The sequence below is a fragment of the Stegostoma tigrinum genome, chromosome 23 (assembly GCF_030684315.1).
Source record: "Stegostoma tigrinum isolate sSteTig4 chromosome 23, sSteTig4.hap1, whole genome shotgun sequence".
Taxonomy (NCBI): Eukaryota; Metazoa; Chordata; class Chondrichthyes; order Orectolobiformes; family Stegostomatidae; genus Stegostoma; species Stegostoma tigrinum.
Window position 1 is genome coordinate 33,271,844 of NC_081376.1, and position 15,356 is coordinate 33,287,199.

A 15,356-nucleotide genomic window follows, 5' to 3' on the forward strand; every position below is an offset into this window, starting at 1 on the left:
GCAAGCATGATTAGAGTGAGCCAGGTGGTGATAATATTCCTGTCCAAGTTTCAGAAGGAACCAAACAGAGGCAGGACTATACCACAGTATCAACATTCTGGGGATTACCAGTGACGAGAAACTGAACTGGAGTGCCACTTGAGTACCGTGGCTGTAAGTGCAGGTCGAGGACTCTGAATTCATTGGAAGTAGTTCACCTTCTGACTGCCCAAAGCCTGCCCACCTTCCAAAAGGCACAAGTCAGGAGTGTGATGAAACATCCTCCACTTGCCTGGACAGTTGCAGCTGAAACAACACTTAAGAAGCTTGACATCATTCATGATAAAGAGCTCTAGTGGCACCACACCCACCACCTTCAACATTCACTGCTTTTATCAATGACGTGTAATGGCAACAAGGTGTAACATTTACAAGATGCACTGCGGCAGCATACCCCAGCTATGGCACAGCACCTTCCAAACCTCTGACTTCAGCCATCACAAAGGACAATGGCAGCAGGTGCACCTGTAAATCCTTTCTGAGCCACTCACCATCCTGACTTGAAACTTTATTGTCTTCAATGTCACTTGGTCAAAATCCTGGAACTCTGTAGCTAAAGTTCTGGAGGTAAATCTGTTCATCCATGGTTCAAGACAGAGGGTCACCTTCTCCAGAATACTTTGAGTAATAAATGCTGGCCTGGCGAGCAATATTCAGACCTCATGAATGAATGTTAATAAGAAGAAATCTTCCTGATGCGACCTTGTCCTTTTGATGTTGCGTTAGCTTATCTTGGCTGGGTCAGAGGTTAGGTCTGTACCATTGTTCCCAGCTACCTTTGGTATGGGAGGGAAAATCTATCCACTGACCCATGCCAGAGCGACGAGGTGCATATTGGATAATGTCAGAGTCATTTCTGTAGAGAAGGAGATATTGGGACAGGTGATCAAAGGTTGACTGAAACAGGTGGGAGGTGGGCAGCTGGAGAGAATTGGGAGGGATGCTATCGTTGTTCAGCCTGTAATAGTTAAGAATGGAAGTCCATCAAAAATGGCTCCTAGAATGTGCCTTGGCTGAGTCAATGAATCTTTATTAGAATTTGGTTCAGTCTACATTCCCAAATACTTGTTCTAGTTTTCAGCAGTGTGTGCTATAACAACATTTGACTGAGGTGGTACGAGATTACAGTTTTTACCCAATCAGGCACTCACTGTCATTTCCCAGTGGAAGAATAATTGAGATCAATACCCTGGGTGTTGTCTTCACTTCTTACCATTCCATTTCAGTGGCTGTAAGACAGTTGAGCATCCTTCTCTTCCAGGGCTGAAATCTAAATTTGCCAAGTTGGTGATTGATTCTGATGGCTCTGACTGACCATCTTTTGACTCACTGTGGGCTGGAATTTCATCATGGAAGCAGAAATCAGGAGTCAGAAATTTTGCCGACACACTCTGTCCTTGCAGGTGGGATTTTCATCTCTTGGATGGCACAACTTGGAGCCAGACCTGAATGGAGACAAAGGCAGACAAAGTATTTGGGAATGTAGACTGAACCAAATTCTAATAAATATTCAATGACTCAGCCAAGGCACATTCTAGGAGCCATTTTTGATGGACTTCCATTCTTAACTATTACAGGCTGAACAACGATAGCATCCCTCCCAATTCTCTCCAACTGCCCACCTCCCACCTGTTTCAGTCAACCTTTGATCACCTTTGTTAACCAGACACAATTAGGTTAAAAACCCTGCCTCAATTCCCAGAGACAGTGGCTCAGTTCTTCAGATTAATATGAAGCCCCTCTTGCCCTCATTCATGAACCCTCCCTTAGGTGCTCTAATTTTGCTCCCTGAAACCACTCACTGACCATCTACTTTATGAACAGAGCACAGAGAAGCTATTAAGATTTTTAAAATTGATTGGAAATCTCATAAATCATCACTTGAAAAGCCTTCGACAAACCATTGGTCTTTTCAGAAGCTCATAATTCTGTTCAAATAAACTTCACATGAACAGGCATATCATAAGCAATTATTCTCTCTAGAAGTTCATCAATCTGTCAAAACGAAAAAGCTTGAATCGGCGATAGAAGAACTATTATTTGTTTCAGTTTTTTATAAATATTCAAAGCCAACAGACTCACATTCCCCAGGACAGCTGATTAAATAAACTTAGTGCACTAGATTTTATTAGTGCTTTTGAAGGCAGCCAAACACTCATACATCTGTTGAAGCCTTCAAACAGCCAAGCGAATGGCTAATTCAGCCTGAAAAGAATGAATGAAATCAATGGCGAAAGGTTAAATAATTAGCTTTGGACTCATACTGAGCTATCCTTTCAATATTATGCAATGCTGGATAGCACTTTATCCATTGGATAATCTGGTCTACAAAACTTAAAGACTTTTCCACTTTTATAATGTTGTTCCTTCACTTGAAAGCTTGCTAATTGTCAAAAATAGCAATTTGGTAATGGCATTATTGATGGATCACTTATATTTTCCAATCGTAGCACTGTTGTCAGTCACTTTAGTAAACACAGATAAAACTCATGGTTCAGCATTTCGTAATGTACTGTAAAGAGACAAAATCACTTTACTCACCATTTATGTGCTTCCTGCTACCATTTGGTTTCACACCAGCATTCTGCTGGAACTTTTCAAAGATTGAAATTTCTGAAATGCCCACTTCTAGAATGGTGTCGGAAGCTTCCACATTGTAGTGCGTGGGGTTCCTCCCCACCCTCTTCTGTGCTGGTGAAATGAACTGGGCAGGAATGGAGACAGAATCTCTGCACTATGTGCATCATTTTACTTTCCCCTTTGACTCTGTTCAGTCCCGAATTAGACCATGAAAATCTGGCCCCTTCTCTCAATTTAACTTTTTAGAACTGCTCTGGCGAAGAGTCTAGACTGTGCAAATATTTTTCATTTAATGATTATCAACCATTGAGAGAAAACAAAGCTTGCATTTTGTTTACAAAAGAAATGTAAACTGTGCTTATTGGATGCCTATTGCTGTGGAGTCTTTATGTATGTATGCATATTTGAGTGTATAGTCTGTATTGGTGGACATGCCTGTATGTTTGTGATTTTTTTAATGTGTCATTGTATATTTGTCAATATTTGTTCCTTTGTGTCTGTGTATATTATTATACATGTTATGTTTTATGTGTGTCTCTGTAAATGTGTGTGTGTGTGTGTGTGTGTGTGTGTGTGTGTGAGTGTGAGAGAGAGAGAGAGTGTGTGTATTGATCAATGAGCAGGAATGTAGCATTGAGACAGGGGTCAAGCTGACATGGGCAAGGCTTTTAGGATCTGTGTGTTAAGAGGTGCAAAAAGTCTTTGGCCTTCTTCTTACCACTCACGTTTGTTGGTCAGCCCTCCTTATTCCAAAATGCACTTTATTGACCACTTCTGTCTGAGGTACTTTCAGCTCAAAAGCCACTTCATATGGTTCAGGCTGGACTAAGATTCAAAAGCAAGAGTTCCTGAATCTGTTTAAACACCTGGAGCCATGTTTACTTTTAAGAATAAAATATCTCAAAACTAGTGTATTTCTAAGTGAACCTGATTGCACCATGATATGGGATATAAGAGTTGATTCAGAGGGATTCCTGCTCTCACTCTTGACTAAGGAGCTCCACTGCACCATCCAGCTGTAACGGGAACTGCATGACCCTGCGTCCCCAGTTCAAGAAAGAGGCCAGGTAGTTAGTGATTCAGCCCTTCATTGCTGCGAGGCATCGGTTGCTGAATTCCTGAGTGTCTGGACTCATTGGATCAGTGCCATTTACAAGGTAAGCAGGAGAGATCTGCAGCCATTAGATTTTCTCCCCTTTTCTTTAACTTTTACATGTCTCTTGGGGATATGAGCTGTTTTCCAGTCAAGTGATTTGTTGTTTATTTTCACAACTTCTTAATAATTGCTTTCTTTTGCCCCTGAACCTCCTTCCCACCTTGTGAGAAGTGTCTGTGCTTCTTTCTCTGGGGAAGAGACAGGGCAGGGAGGTAGGGGGTGCTTGGCTAACTAAGGCTGGGCCCTGACTGTGTGGAAACAGAACTTCCTGTTTGCCAGCTCCCAGTTTAGAAACTGAAAGAATTCAGCATTCATGGATTTATGTTCGGCCTCCCCTTCAGCAGACAGGCTGCCTGCAATCCCAGAGCCCCTTTGTCTCTCTTCCACCATACTTGTAAAAGATGTTTATTTATCATTTTTAATTCACCCCCCCCCAACCTCCTGCATAATCCCTCACAAGCTGGTGTGGTTGCCATCCTTCCAGGATATTGAGTTTCCAAAATAAAGTTCCTAATGAAAAATAAGGAAGACTTGCATTTATGTACAGCTTTTCACAGACGTGAGACGTCTTGAAGTGGTTTTACAGCCAATTAAGTGTTTTTTGAAGTTGCTTTGAAATGTGAGAATGCAGCAGCTAATTTGTGCACAGCAAGCTCCCACGATTAGTAATGTGAGAACAACCAGATAATTTATTTTTTTGTAATGCTGATCAAAGGATATACAGTGACCAGGACACTGACCATATCTCCCTGTTGTATGGGAGTGGTGGCCACTCCTAGTACTGCACCCAGCTCCACTTCAGCATGATTCTGTGCTTGCCCAGTTTTCACAGCAACATGTACTTGTTTTCTAATGACTAGATATAGAGAGGGAGAGCAGTAATCTTTCTTTTGGCTGCTTTCTTTTTTAATTCTGTCCCACTAAGACCCTCAGAGTTCAGTCAGCTCAAAAACAGCATATGGAGCATTTTAAACGGAAGGAAACCTCCCAAAGGCAGTCTCACGGGTCCATGGACAAACATAAAGAACCACATAAGGTGAGAGCAAGGCAAATGACCAAAGGCTTGGTTAAAGAAGCAGACTTTGAGGGACCTCTTAAAAGAAGATGGAACGAGACAGAGAATTGAAGGACGAAATTCCAGACATTGGGGGTTCAGGCAACTGAAGACATGACTCATGGGGTGATTGAAATCAGGGATGTGCAAGGAGCTGGAATTGGAGGAGTCTGCAGTTTCTTGAAAGGTTGTGGGATAGAGCAGGTTGCTGTGATAGGAAGGGTGGTTGAGGTCATGGAGGGAATTGAAAATAAGAATGAGAACTTCAAAATCGAATTGTTGCTGGACGTGTTGGTTGTTTAGCACTAGGATATTGGATGAACTCCAATATGAGTTCTGACATAGGAAGGAGAGTTTTGGATGATCTGAAGTTTATGAAGGATGGAAAATTTTCCTGGTCCTTGTAATACTGACCTTGTGTTAGCTGTGTGTCAACACAGTTTTTTAGATTGTGTATCTGAACCTGCACATTCCTGCGAAGAAAATCATTTTTGAGAATTAGAAATGTCTACCTCCTGCCTACCCCCAGCTCACCTCTCATTTCCTTCTCCCTTGCTGTCTGCGTGCTTTCACTGGCCCCACCATGCCTGTCCATCCATCTCTCTAGCTTCCACTTCCCCACTGTGTTCCCCCCCCACTCTCAATTCCCAACCTTCCCTCTGTCATCTTATCCTCATATCTCCTCTCGTGTCTTCCTAATACCTCTACCTCTCTGCTCCCTTTAGAATCGACCCTCACTCCCCCCACCTCAATTTCCTTCTGCTCTAACCATCATTTCCCTCTCCTCATCACCATATCTCCTCCCGCCTCCTTCCCTCTCGTCGCACCTTCACCTCCTTACCTTGTTTCCACTGTATCCCAATCCCCAGCCTTCCTTTGTCTTCTCACCTCCCCCTCACTGCTCTGCTGTATCCCTCCACACCTTGCTTGGGAACTGGGCTACATGAGATTCACTATAATATGAAATTGAAAAACTGACAAACAAACACAATCTTTATATTTCATTGCATTCAGTTAGATGTTTAGATATAAGTTTTCCTTATCTGTCAGTTCTAACTTGCTTTTGGGCATTTGAACAGCTAGCCTTTCAGTAGGATTACCATAAATTCCGAAATGTAGCATCAAAAGCCCCAATACAGGAGGTGGTGGAAGATAAGTAATGTGATCATGGTTCAGTGATGGGCCTTACAGTAAGGTGAAGGGTCATGGTGGCTATAGGATATAAGTCATGACTAGTAACCTAACCTCTCTGTCACCAAGTGAAATCTATGAGGAATGTGAAGCAGCTCAAGGTTCGATGTGTAGAGGAGCCCGGCAGTGCTGTTTGTACTCCTGGGCTTCTTTGTTAATGCACCCTTCAAATTGGTCTTCCATTTCCCAGTGAGTGTCAGAACAGCACTTAGGCTCTTTTTACCCGTTGTACGTGTGGGGACAACCATTGGAAGTTTCTTGTTGGGGCAGAGTGCTGCCACAATTCTTTCTCTGTGTACTATTTCTCAGGTCCTCTTTGAATAGCAATACTAGAGAATAAATCACTGGATTTTTTACAGCAAGAGGCGCATGTGTTGACAACAGGATGTAGTTCATTGCATGATAACAGCACTTACAAGTTACCTTTACTTGTTAGGTGGACCATTAAGCCCAACATGAGGCAGAGACGACATGCCTGACCCCCATCAAGATCTATAGCTAGGCAGCTTATTCTCTTCCCAAAGACTGGTTAACATATCCCACCAAGTCTTTTCCCAATGGTTAACATTTATATATTCAGGTATATAACTAAATTCATAAATTTGGACAGTCTGGGGGTTTCATAGCTCTTCCAAGAAATGCTCGTTTTAGACTTGGAAAATTGGTGGCTTTTGGCTTGAGCCCTGTTGACCTTGATTCTGAACTTCTGTAAATCGCTTCTCTGCTGGAGGATCATTTATCCTTCAGACGCCCTTCGTGGAGGTTGTTTACCTGTTACTGTTTACTTGGTAATTTACCTGGGGGATCCTTAACCTCCTGTAATTTCTTCCCTGCTAACTCAGGCAGTTGTCCCATAACATTACGTGGAGGGCCTTTAATCTCGTGAATGTCCATTGTAGAAATGGCTGCTCTGCTGAATCAAATACTTTCTTGCAGTTTCCTGTCTTCTCAGACCAGAAAATGTTTTCTTTCTGACCATGTCCTGAATGTGTGGATGCGTAAGCTTTTTATTTTTCAAAGGAATTCATAGAATCCTGACAGTGTGGAAACAGGCCATTCGGCCCAACATGTCCACACCGCCCCTCCGAAGAGCATCCCACCCAGATGCATGCCCCTAGCCCTGCATTTTCCCATGTCTAACTTAATATCCCTTGACACTATGGGCATTTTAGCATGGCCGATCCACCTAGCTTGCACATCCTTGGACTGTGGGAGGAAACCGGAGCACCCGGAGGAAACCCATGCAGACACGGGGAGAACGTGCAAACTCCACACAGACAGTTGGCCGGGGGTGGAATCGAACCTGGGCCCTGGTGCTGTGAGGCAACAGTGCTAACCACTGAGCCACCTTGCTGTCCTCAATTTGTTAACTTAGTCAGATGCCTTCAGCAGCTCCCTGTGAATGTCTTCACAATGAATTAGACATTTTCATATCTTTGCTGTGGTACTGGAGGATGCTGCTTACTTAGCATTGTCTTTGTCACTGGTACTAATCAAATCTGTCGTATGAGTTTGTTCAGAGGGCAGTCTTGCTGTCGAAACAACTTCAGTGAGCACAAGTATGTTGTACTGATTAGTCTTATTCACAGGATTTGCTTCTTCTGGGCAATTTTGGCAAAGTAGGTACCTTCAGTAGATCCTGTTTGATTTTGATGTGACTCTGGAAAATCTAATAAAAATCTCTTAGCTGCCCTTAACTGGTTGGTCAACAACAGTTTGTTTGTCACCCATTTAGTGTCCAAAGTCTACCACCACAAGGATGTTGAAATCAAGCCATGCATGCAGGCTCAAAGATGAGAAGTATTAATTGTGCATTATGCACATGTTTTCAAATCTTACCCTTTTTGTTGCAGTGCTATTTGTGGCATATCTTTTCTTTTAAGATTTATTCTACCTGAGCCATGTTGTTTTACCTCTGTAAGGTATAATTTCTGTTTGTTTCAACCTTGGTATTTGATCTGATAGAACAGTGACATTCGCACCTGTAGCAAGCATAAACTTAATGGAATGTCCATTAACATACACAGGCTCTGCCCAATTTGATCCAGTTGAATTCTGATTTCCCCTAGGGATGCCTTAGGTAACTTTTCTAATAGAGATATGCTGTCTAATGTAGGTACCTATTCTAAAGGAGGAGGTTCTACTACATAAATCACTTTGAATGAATAAGCATTGGCTTTTTGCTGTTCTGAAATTGTGTCCTACTTTTACATACCTTCTGGAAGTAGCCTGTACTTTTACAGATGTAGAATTCTTCTTCCATAGTTGGACACTGTATGTACTATGCTCCACAATATTGACATTGACTCTTGATATTTGCAGTTTGGCCTCGTCACTATGTTACCTGGTCATGTATGTCTGTAGAGTGTTTATACCTTATAGCATATATAGGGTCTGTTGCTGTTCTGTGATCAGTTCTCCTTCTTCTATCTATCTTCCTGGTTTCTACTCGCAGCACAATTTGTATAATTTTCTCCAGAGTCAAATCTTCTTTAAGTTGTAACAAATCTGACAAAGACTCATCATTAATTCCAAGAACAGATCTGTCCATTATGAATTTGGCTTTCTAAGTTCCATACTCACAGTTGTCCATTAAACTGTAACAGCCATAATGAAAATATATGTAGAATCCCATGGACGCTGAACCCTTATGTTATCTCTTGGTCTTTCAAGAATTGTATTTGTTCTCAGATTAAAATAATTATTGAAATCTATTATAATTTCTGTTATAATTTAAGTATCTCATAAGTATTTTATGAAATATATTTTGGTGATTTATAATGTTATCTGCTGTTGACTCTGTTCAATACTGCAGTATACCTGTTCACTTTGAGGTTTAGTCTTTCATTTTGAAGCAAATCTGTACCTTAAGAACAATTTTCTCCTAGAAGTCCAATCTGTGTTTTATTTGCTCCATCTCTGATATTAGACCTTTTGCTCTTCTTAATATGGTTATTCATTCTTCTAGCTTTAAAGCTATATTTCATTCTGCAGTATCTCAATGCTACTTTATTTTGTTTATTGCAAACATCTAATGATTCTGCAGTAAATAAATGACTTTGAAGCTTATAATCATACATGAAAAGTCATACATTAAATCAATAATGTTTTAGTTTTCTTGCTGTAAATTTTCTTCAAACTTTGCCTATTTTTAATCACAATGATGAGTATTGTCTTTTCTGCAAGCCTTTTAAACTCTACAGTAGATTTATTCTTTCAATAGGTTTTAAATTTTGTATTATGACAATACTGTATCTTTGAACTGTTTACTGGGGATTTCTGTTCCAATGAAAATGGTGGTTTTCCCACTTGCTGGAAATTTTCCCTTCTTCTGCAGCCAGCATTGAAGTTCCATGCTTCTTCATGGGCAAAGTAAATGTTTTCCCATGTTTCGTGATCTAAAACTCAATGCACATCCCCAGCACAATTTTGAAAATAAATTTGCAGCTTCAATAAATCTTCCCACCAAAAATGCAGTTTAATTTATTGATGTCCTGGTCTTATGACAGTCAGTTATAAAACTCTTCAAGCTATCTTCTTCAGTTAGACACTGAATTCTAAACCTTTTACATTGTCTTTTTGTCACTTTTAATGTACTCTGTGACATTTAAATACTGCAGTCTCAATGTAAAGTAATGTCTAGATCTTGCTGTGTCTACTATGTCCACTTTCAGCTACTTGACTGACTGCCTGAGTAATCTTAAAGTGGTAACATTGTTAAAGTGATAAACTCACTTCTCTCCTAATTTCAGATCTTGGATTCTCCAGCATCTGCAGTTCCTATTTTCTCTAGGTAGAATGGATTTTTTTTCACTGTTATTACCTTGAGGTATTTTTGTGATGATCTAACTGCTGACCACCCTGTTGTACGTTGTGGTACCTACCACTGGCAGTTTGTGTTTGGGATAGAATGCTGGCACTATTCCTTCTTTATATGTTATGTCTAAGGACCTATTTAGTTAGCATTTGTTGAGGATAAACTACTACTGAGTCTTAAAAAGAAGGAACACTTGCCTTAACAACAAGACTTAGTTTATTGTATTAAAACAGTGGATAGACTAGTTCGGCAGAATGGTTAAGACTAACAGCAGCCAGAGATAACAAGATTGACCCCATTAGGACCTAGAGCTAGACTGATCCTTCTCCATCAAAAGACTGTGTGACATCAAGCAAAATGGAAATTTATTTGAATGATTTTACCTTCTTCAGGAAAATTCATGGGAATCTATTTGTAGTGCATTATTGATGTTTGCATCATGTAGATTTCTTTACTGCAAATTATTTCCATTTACTTTATATGCCATTCTAAGTAGCACAGTATTCAGCTAAATTATGTCATTCTGATGTGATCTACTGACCTTAAACGTGCATAAAAATATCCCTTCTTTGGGAAAATTAGTTGTTTATCAAAAACTATTGCATACAACTTCTGTTGGAGGTAGTTTAAGTTGGCCAAGTTAGCTTGTTAACCAGTGAGTTTTTTATTATTTGTACTTAGTAATCTAAAAGGTGAATCTTTCACAATTTTGAAAATAATTAAGGTCTGTATGTGTATTGTTATCATATCTAAGCTGCAAACAAGTGGGCCCACTGTCATTTGTCATTTATGTAAACTATTTGGATGAGAATATAGGAGGCACAGTTAGTAAGTTTGCAGATGACACCAAAATTGGTGGTATGGTGGCCAGTGAAAAAGGTTTTCTCATAATACAACAGGATCTTGATCCGCTGGACTAGTGGACCATGGAATGGCACTTGGAGTTTAACTTAGATACATATGACGTGTTGCATTTTGATAAGACAAGCCAGGACAGGACTTGGGAGGGCCATGGAGAGTGTTGTTGAACAGGGAGACCTAGGGGTGCAGGTGTATAGTTCCTTAAGAGTGCTGGCATAGGTAGGCGAGGTGATGGAGAAGCTGTTTGCATGCTTCCCTCCATTGGTCAGAATATCGAGCACAGGAGTTGGGACATCATGTTACGGCTATACAAGTCATTGGTACGGCTATATTTTGAGTACTGGGCATAATTCTGGTCACCCTGTCATAGGAAGGAAGTTATTAAACTAGAAAGGGTGGACAAAAGTTGTACAAGGATGATACAGAGACTAGAGGATTTGAGTTATAAGGAGAAGCTGGTTAGGCTGGGGCTTTTCTCCTTGGAGCCGAAGGATGAGCTTATAGAGGTTCATAAATCATGAGGGGCATGAATAAGGTGAATAGTCAAAGTCTTTTTTTCACCAGGATAGGGGAGTCCACAATTCCCCAGTGGGATCTGAGGGGAAACTTTTTCACACTGGGTGGTGCAAATATGGAACAAGCCGGCAGAGGAAGTGATGGAGGTGAGTACAATGACAACATTTATGAGACATTTGGACAGGTACATGGATAGGAAAGGTTTAGGGGGATATGGGCAAAATACAGGCAAATGGGGTTGGTTCAGTTGAGGAAACCTAGTTGGCATGTGGACAAGTTGGGCCTGTATAACTCTACCGTATCTTCACATTACGTGGAACGTGATGCAGCTTCAACATGAGCTCTTTCAAAACCATTACCTTGTACAGTACACTAGAGTAACTTAGATCTAGTTCTCTGTTGGCCCCTTTCCAACCCAAGCTCATTTCCAGTTCTCTCTAACAACTTGAATAAATGCAGCTTTAGTGGGGAGACATTTAACACGTGTGATAGTTGAGGAAATTACTTATGTGGAGATTGTCAGCTTGTGCTAAATGACCTCTGCCTTAAATTGCGTGTGTATCTGTATCTGTCCGTTTGCATGTGAGAGAGTTAACAAATGTTTGTTAGTGTGACTGATTTTGCTGAGTTTCACTTACTCTTCCCAAAGCAGCCAGATTCGAGCACCTGATACCCTGGACTGTTAATTCACTGGCACAAACTTCACAGGGATTCAACTGCAAAACGATCAATCGGGCAAAAATCCAAGGTTCATGTCCCAGGATTCGGACTGCTGACCATGCGACCCTAGAACAACACCTCCACCCCATGCCTCTCAAATCCTCGAAGCACCCTTGTTTCTGACTCCAGATGTAATCTCCCTCCAAAGTCAAAAGAAAAATCAATCAGTTTTTCCAAGTGAGATATTTACAATATAATCTACTCAGATCTTCAGGGAACAATCCTTTTTTAGAAATGATGATTGTTCCTACTGTCTCACTTTCTCTCTCTCTCTCCCTGCCCCCCTTTCTCATGGCTCCATCTACGTGCAGTTGTATGGAATGCAACATCTTGAAAGGGACTTTGAAGGTGTCTGAGCTGTGTCGCTGGAAGGGTGCTTCTGACTAGAGGCTGTTCAAGTCCAGTTTCGAAGGGCAACCACAGTTCCTTGGCATAGCCGATCCACAATTCCACGGATTGTGGCTGTGCAGTACTTCAAGCACATTTTTTTTTAGAATTGCTTCAGTTTGTGCAAATTTCCACCTGTCTTCTTTCACCAGTTATGATACCTATTGACCTGTACGTACCCAGTGGGGGACACACACAAAGCCAGACCAGACCTGAGGCTGCACGGTAAGGAGGCAGGCAGCGTACAAAGGCAAGTGAAACCATTAGTAAATATCTCTTCGTTCTACTCCAGCCATTGCTGTAGATTGTGTTGAGCCAACTGGGCTTCCATACTTCTTCACACAAAGGGTAATGGAAATCTGGAACCATTCCCCCACACAGACTGTGGATGCTGGGGGTCAGTTGGAGCTTTCAAGACTGAGATTTTTTTAAAATTTAAGAGTATGAAGGGATATAGAAAAATGTGGAAATAAAAGGGTATTTTCTCTCTCCCTGCTGCCCACTTCTTGAAGATGTACATCCCCTTGAGGGCCTGGGCACAGTCAGTAAGTCAGATTGACCCATTTGGTCAAGATTCCTATGCTGTGCCAACCAATACTTGCATCCACCTGAACATTTCTTTCAGGAGCAGGGCCATGTTGCTTGACCTGGATAGAGTAAGAGAAGCTTCTGGAAAATAGAGGCATCCTTTTTGTTTAAGTTGTTTGTGAATGAATGTATTGACCAGATGCTACTGGATGGTTTGTGGAATCAGTAGAGGATCTGATGGAGAGAAGATTATGATCTCTGATAGTCATTTTTCATTATACTTTCAGTTCTGACATTTGGCCTTCTGTCTCTTTGATAGCAGCTTCCTGGGTCCTAAGCTCTGGAATTCCCTCCCTAAACCACTCCACATTACTCAGTTTATTTAAGACAATAATTAAAACCTTTGAAGTTTTGGTCATTGTTCCCTTAAAGCTCTTTATGTTAGTCAGTGAATTTTAGTAACACTCCTATAAATCATATTGGAATGTTTTACTGTGTCAAGTACACTATGGAAATATAAATATTTATTGTTGCATGTTGTCAAACACCTTGAGCCTCCTGTGTGCATCATTCAAAGTGCCCACCTTTCTAACTTTATGCAGCACTTTTAGTTATTCTAGTTGGTGACATTCCTGAGATCTAAAGAAAAAATTTGGTTCTTAACATACTGTAACTGGAATTCTCTGCCACAGAAAGCAGTTGAGGCAAAAAACATTAAAGAAGGAGTTAGATATAGTTCTTAGGGCTAAAGCCATCAAAGGTATGGGGAGAAAGTGTGAACAGGAGACTGAGCTGGATGATCAGCCATGATCATACTGAATGCAATTGGAATATTGGCCTTATTGCACTGAACATATTCAAACCAGAGTTCAATAGATTTTTGTATCAGTGATAATGGGAACTGCAGATGCTGGAGAATCCAAGATAATAAAATGTGAGGCTGGATGAACACAGCCATCCAGCCTCACATTTTATTATCTTCAATAGATTTTTGATCTGTCATAAAGTCAATGTGTATGAGAGACGGTGGGAAAGAATATAGAGTTAATACAACATTAGATCAGGTCAGTCCTGAGCTCATCAACTGGCAGCACTGACTTGAAAAACTGAATAGCTTACTTCTGCACCTATTCTCTATGTTTCTATAAGAAGATAAGGATCAGGATTAGTTATGATAAGCAGCAAGAGTAAGTTTGCATGTGTTAAATGCAATAAAGGCAAATATTCCATTTGCTTTCTTAATCCCTTGCTGTACCATTTTTTGATTTATGTACAACGACACTGGTCGGCACAACATTGTGGGCTGAAGGGCCTGTTCTGTGCTGTACTGTTCTATGTTCTATGTTCTATGACACCAAGGTCCTTCAGTACTCAGTATTCTGCAGTGTCTCTCTATTTAAACAATATTTTGCTTTACCATTCTTCTTCCCAAAGTGAACCACTTTGCATTTTCCCATACTGTATAACATCTAATAAAATTTTGCCCACTGATTCTCCATTTTCATAGTCTTTGTATCACACTCACAACTTTGTATTGTCAGTAAATTTGGATACAATATACGCAGTCGCTTCATCCAAGTGATAAATGTAGATTGTAAATAGTTTGTGCTCCAGCAGTGATCCCTATGGCACTCCAGTTTTTACAGTTTGCCATCCTGAAAATTGCCCTTTCCCCCCGCAGTGGTCGAGAACGCCCTTGACTGTATCTCCCGCATTTCCCACAACACATCCCTCACGCCCCGCCCCTGCCACAACCGCCCCCCAGAGGATCTCCCTCGTTCTCACACACCACCCCACCAACCTCCAGATACAACGCATCATCCTCCGACACTTCCTCCATCTACAATCCGACCCTACCATTTTTCCATCCCCACCCTTGTCTGCCTTCCGGAGAGACCACTCTCTCCGCGACTCCCTTGTCCGCTCCACACTCCCCTCCAACCCCACCACACCTGGCACCTTTCCCTGCAACTGCAGGAAGTGCTACACTTGCCCCCACACCTCCTCCCTCACCCCTATCCCAGGCCCCAAGATTATTTTCCATATCAAGCAGATGTTCACCTGCACATCTGCCAATGTGGTATATTGTATCCATTGTACCCAGTGTGGCTTCCTCTACACTGGGGAAACCAAGCGGAGGCTTGGTGACCGCTTTGCAGAACACCTCCGCTCGGTTCGCAACAAACAACTGCACCTCCCAGTCGCGAACCATTTCAACTCCCCCTCCCAGTCCTCAGATGACATGTCCATCATGGGCCTCCTGCAGTGCCACAATGATGCCACCCGAAGGTTGCAAGAACAGCAACTCATATTCCGCTTGGGAACCCTGCAGCCCAATGGTATCAATGTGGACTTCACCAGCTTCAAAATCTCCCCTTCCCCCACTGCATCCCAAAACCAGCCCAGCCTGTCTCCACTTCCCTAACCTGTTTTTCCTCTCACCCATCCCTTTTTCCCACCTCAAGCCACATCTCCATTTCCTATCTACCACTTCATCCAGCCTCCCT

The 15,356-nt window shown here is 41.6% G+C and overlaps 1 protein-coding gene across 3 annotated transcripts in view; it reads left to right on the top strand.

Annotated features, from left to right (window-relative positions):
* Window positions 1-15,356, top strand: part of LOC125462579 (zinc finger protein GLIS2-like) — a 57,931-nt gene that overhangs the window by 11,460 nt on the left and 31,115 nt on the right. The window contains exons 2-3 of one of the 3 annotated variants that reach the window (XM_048552757.2): window positions 11,263-11,360; window positions 12,474-12,571. The exons of 1 other annotated variant lie outside the window; for it this stretch is intronic. The gene's annotated coding sequence lies outside the window, so the exon portion shown is untranslated. The remainder of the gene's footprint in view (window positions 1-11,262; window positions 11,361-12,473; window positions 12,572-15,356) is intronic. One more of the 3 variants, XM_048552756.2, reaches the window with a different exon arrangement.